The following is a 5,551-nucleotide window of genomic DNA, read 5'->3' on the forward strand; positions in this document are numbered from 1 at the left end:
GCTTCTAACTACCTCAAATATAACGACGCTAGTTACAATAATGTTGAGGGCCACAGAATGCGCGAAAACTTGTCTGTCTTAGGCGCTACGACGTAGTACACGCATGTACAGTCGAGCGCGATTTGAAGGTTAGCGCGCGAGCGTCGACCGGGAACTCGAACAGCGCCATGGCCCAGAATTCTCTGCCGAGGCGAGGGAGGTATCAGGCGTGCTTCCCTCACTCTTTTTGCTGTTCCTTCAGCAGCCGTCACTCCCTGCTGGGCTATCAGTTTCTTTTTTTTTTTGGTTCTGCGAACAGGCAGTGATCATAGTGCGCACGACGTATTCTTCGGTATTATCTGAAATTGGACGTTACGAAGCTGTATCTAGCCTATGTAACGTCATTGCTGCTGGGCCAGGAAGAATGGGTGACCAAGAACATTAGCTTAAGCCCGCAAAGGTACGAGGTAACCAAGTCCACACTTTATGGCAACAAATGGAAAGCTTAGAATAGAGAGAAAGGGCGGTGAGTTTGTCGCGGGGTGATGGTTGTTGTACGTAACAGCGAACGAGGGAGAGAAGAGTGCGAAATCATTTTTTCTGTCCCGAAACCGGCCGCCAGGTGCCTGGAGTGCTGGGCTGGTTGACGCTCGCGCCATAGAGAAAGGAATACAACAAGAGCGGACACTCCCATAGAGCACAGCGGCCGAATTGACTGCAGCGCACCAATCCGTGGATGTTAAAACCTGAAAGACACTTCCGGTTTCGGTTTTGTGCGCGCGCGTTTTGAATACTAGCTGGTGCGCGTCATGCCGGCTCCGCTTTTCTTATTTTTTGCTTTTGCATCAAATATTTATTTATATACTTATTTTTTATTTATTAAATATTTATTTACAAATCATTTTATTAAGTAAAATTGATTGCGAACGACCTTCACAAGCCTCCATTGAATATGTGCCACGTGCAATTTCATAAAGACGCAAGACACCTTGTGAAATGAGGAAAAATTTACGTTTATTTTATTCCTTGTAAATGCTCGTCGCGGGCTTTTTGTGCATTCATCCAGCGTTGTGGCACCAGGTAAGCAGCAGTAGTTTCCGCAGGAAGCTCCACCAGACGACGTGAGCTGAAAAAAATTACAAGTGTTATTTTGGTGTTAACATGCAAGAATAATTCCTGTAGAGGCGAAGCGTGCGAAAGTGGGCGGCATTACAAACAAAAGCAGTTTGTATTTACACACACGGCGTAGAAAATACGCGACTCATGCAAGCAATACCGTACATAGCAAAAACACATTCTAATTCCAAGTATTCCCCTCTTCCCAATACTTATTTCCTGCACTTTAATAGCACCAATGCGCGGGCAACGGCGCGTTTCGCGAACTTGGCTACAACCGACGCGATAGTACGCTACGAATACAAAGAGGTGGCCACAACACAGGCTCTCAACCAGAGCATGCTGGACGCTCGCAGAATTCCTTCTACTCGCACTCAAGACAAAATGCGTGGGTGCCGTTCAGAAGACAGAATTTTCGAGTCACTAGTTCCTGGCGTTTGAGCTCCTCGGCTTATCTCTTGTGCGTTCTGCAGGCGCAAGCAACGCACTCCCGTGTTATCACTCTTGACGATTGCTCGTCGCGTTTTCGACAAGCGTGGGTACCGAAAGAAGGCTTAAATTGTTGCGGGGACATAAAAATTGCCACAAACTTGTCGCAGTAAGATTCAGTATGCGCCAAACTGTCACCACGGCCGAGCTGCTTTTCGCTGCGTCACAACAGGCGCGGCGAGCGGGCCTCATAACATAAAAGTATCGAAAATAATTTTCAACAATGTTGGGCGTCGAGAAAGGAAAGCGCCATGAACTTGTCAGTGCATTAAAGCGCGAAACCGCGCACCACGGCCGAGCTGATTTTTGCTAACCGAGTCGCAGCGCCAGGCGCGCCCACTGCGCTCGAAAGGTAGCCCAAAAAGCAATGAAATTAGTTTCAATAATGTTGGCAGTCAGAGAAAGCGCCAAAACATGTCGCAGTAAAATTCAGTACACGCGAAATTGCGTCACAGCACCCTGTGCGACTAGCGTGCCCAAAAACTACCGAAATTTGTTAAAGTAATGTTGGGGCTTATAGGAAGCGTCGCAAACATCTCCCAGTACGATTCATTAATTCAAATTAACTGCTCCACGACGGCTACGCTGTTTTTCGTTAACTGCGTCACAATCTAGCCTAGATGCCGGGTTGTAAGCCTAATCGCTTGAAGTGCGTCAAAGACTGTCGAACAAAGTTTCTCACCTTACCGTAGTCCAATAGTGCAGTGCTGCCATGTCGAAGTTCCGAATGAACGCAATAATTCGCCGGGAGGCCACCAAACCAGGCTAAATCCCCAAATAGAAAAACAGGCAGACGGGTGCCCGAACAGTCCAACGCTCAGATGCGCGGCCGGTCTCTCTCGCTTCGGCGGTGTGTCTGACGAATGACGCAAAGATCTGGCTCATCACTCGCCGGTTCGCCTGTCGCTAGGCAACGGAAGTAAGCCGCAAAGTTTAATTTAATTTATACGCAGATATATTTAATTTTTCCGGGAAAGAATAAAAAAAAACAATTTCTGTTAATCTCATTTCACATTCTTATTTTTTTCGATGCTCGCGGCCCCAACTTGTCGATGTTAATACTATGGCGTGATGTGTTTCCTGTTTCCAATTTTCGCCGAGTGTCCGCTCTTGTTCTATCCCTTTCTCTATGAAGTATCTGTAGAAGGAGTCGTCACACTGGCATTAGTGGACACAGGCGCTGCCGTTTCAGTAGTTACGGAAGAACTTTGCCGCAAGCTTCGAAAAGTAATGACACCCTTATCTGCGCTGTCACGTCGGACAGCAAGTTCACAGTGCATTACCCCTGTTGCCGCATGTACCGCCCGCATCGTCATTCAAGGATACACGTAGACAGTCGAGTTCGTCGTCCTCTCATCCTGTTCATACGACGTCATCTTGGGGTGGGACTTCCTTTCCGATCATCAGGCCATCATTGATTGTTCTCGCGCCGAAGTTGAATTTTCTTTACTTCCTGATGCCCGTTTACATGACTTTGACGATTTTGGCAACAAACTGGCCGTTACAGAAGACACCACAATCCCTCCGCACTCTTCTGTGATTGCGAATGCCTGCTCTAGTTTCGCCACTGACACTACTGCCCTGTTTGTCCCATCGGACATTTTTGTTCGCCGACGGTGTTCCCTACCCTTCGCTGTCCTAACTGTCAGCGGTTGCTGCATGCGACCCAACACTAAGGCCACGCCCCTCGCCTTACGTCGTGGCCAGTGCCTTGGACGTCTTCAGCCTGCCGACTCAGTGACCATCTTTCACGCACCTCTTGACAAAACCTGTTCAGACGTGAACTCGTTGACTTATAGCTTGCCTAGTTCCCAGCCTACGCAATACGTCTTCCACAGCTCAGTAGATGCCCTCCTGAGCCCTACGCAGCGTTCGCAGCTTCTCAGCCTTGATGATGATGATGTGCGGTGTTTTGTGGCGCAAGGGCCAGGTTTGGTCAAAGAGCGCCATGACACGTGGTAATGTTGACGATGTATTATGGAAGATGTGACTTGGCTGTAAAGTGGCCTAAAATATTCGCTGTAAAGTGCGTAAAATCTACGTGCTATAAAATTATGGCGATTACTAATGACGAATACTATAACATTAAAATCCATCGTAGAAGAATGATGCAAAATATAAAATATTGACACGTGTACTTATCTTTATCGGACAACCACGTTTCGCCGCCTAACAAATGTAATCGCAAAGCGTGGGGCGCGCCTGCATGTATCCGAAGTTTCTGGAAAGTTATCGATGCTTCTATCCGCTGTCTGTTGTCGCCGAACCTTATGTTATCTGATTTCATCACCTGACCCGAATGGTGTAGAACATTGTGGAAGGCACGCGGGTCTGAACGATTAGTCTGGAACATTCGACGACTGCTGTATAAAAGCCGACACGCTTGACCCGCTGATCAGATTTCCGACGATCGCCGACCGTGTTCGCCGCTATCGTTGTGCTATAAGTGTAGCCTGTTTTTGTGGGCACAGGTTCGCCCAATAAAAGCTAGTTTTGTATTCCACCATATTGCTGCTTTCTTCACCGTCACTACCACGTGACAATATATAACATGGTAAAATTACTTGGAGCACTGCTGCCTCGCCAGAGCCCTTGAAACACAAGGGCCTAGAGGCATGTGCTATACCAAAAAGCTATCACAGCGGCATCCTCTGAAGAGAGGACCCGCTACGAACATGTGGGGCTAACAACATGCAACACAACATTTTTCAGATAACTCCGGACTGCGTTGGTGTCAAATAGCGGTTCTGGGCCAAGTAACATTACTGGATGAAGGGGAATGTGCTGCCGGTATGCTAAGGCAAAATGTTTCTTTCTTTCAAATTCGGCTTTCCGGCACTCCAGGAGGACGTGGAGGACGGTAAGCCTCTCCCCGCATCTACCGCAGGCTGGAGGATCATTTTCAGTGAGTAAGAAGTTATGCGTGCCAAATGTGTGTCCTATTCTGAGGCGACAGAATAGGACATCTGTTCGCCGCGATTTTGTTGCGGAGGGCCAAGAACCTAACTGTGACTTTATCACGTGCAGTTTGTTATTTACTTCTGCGTCCCACATACGTTGCCAGTGGTTTCGCAGTTTTCTTCTTAAGAAAGGCTTCAGGTCTGTGACAGGGACCGTAGCAGTAAGACTAACTGCATGCAATGAAATTGATGGGGCCATCTCGTCCGCTAGAACGTTTCCCTCGATGCCCCTTTGTCCAGGCACCCAGCATACATTCACATGTTGGTTAGATATATATGCTTTACACAGTACGGAGTAGAGTTCATTAATTACCGGATTTTCGTGGTTACAGAAAGACATCAAGGCCTTCACAACACTAAGGGAGTCCGTATATATAACTGATTTCTGGAGTTTTGATTTATTCATATGCTTTACGACCGACAGCAGTTCGTAAGCCTCAGCCGTAAAGATACTAGTTTCCGGATGCAGTACATCGGTTTCTGAGAAGGATGGACCGACAGCTGCATAGGACGCCCCGTCGTGTGACTTCGATGTGTCTGTGTAGAACTCCGTGCAGGAGTATTTGTGCTGGAGTTCCTGGAAATGCATTTGGATTTCAATCTCTGGAGCGTGTTTTGTAACTTGCATGAAAGATATATCGCATTGTATCAGCTGCTACTGCCAAGGAGGTAGCAGCTTGGCTGGACGCATTAGGCGAAGCTCGAGGTGTGGAACATGCATTTCATGACTAAGCTCCCTCACACGCAGCGAGAAAGGCTGTCTTACGGAGGGACGATTGCGAAAGAGTGTAGCATATGCCATCTCGTTAACGGTACTATAACACGGATGTTGAGGATTAGAGTGGACTTTCAAAAAATATGTTTGGCTGATGTATGTTCTCTGGATATGAAGCGACCACTCATTCGATTCTGCATATAAACTTTGTGTGGGACTCGTTCTGAAAGCTCCTGTGGCTAAACGGATACCTAGATGGTGAACAGGGTCCAGCATCTTTAGCGCACTCGGG

At 47.6% G+C, this 5,551-nt stretch overlaps 1 long non-coding RNA gene across 1 annotated transcript; it reads right to left on the minus strand.

Annotated features, from left to right (window-relative positions):
- Positions 1-968: 968 nt before the first annotated feature.
- Positions 969-2,435, minus strand: LOC129386701 (uncharacterized). Its single transcript, XR_008614001.2, has 2 exons — positions 2,267-2,435; positions 969-1,105 (listed from the first exon to the last, which is right to left on the minus strand). It is a non-coding gene; the product is annotated as an uncharacterized lncRNA (long non-coding RNA).
- Between the last annotated feature and the right edge of the window lie 3,116 nt (positions 2,436-5,551).

The sequence above is a fragment of the Dermacentor andersoni genome, chromosome 4 (assembly GCF_023375885.2).
Source record: "Dermacentor andersoni chromosome 4, qqDerAnde1_hic_scaffold, whole genome shotgun sequence".
In the NCBI taxonomy this organism is placed as follows: domain Eukaryota; kingdom Metazoa; phylum Arthropoda; class Arachnida; order Ixodida; family Ixodidae; genus Dermacentor; species Dermacentor andersoni.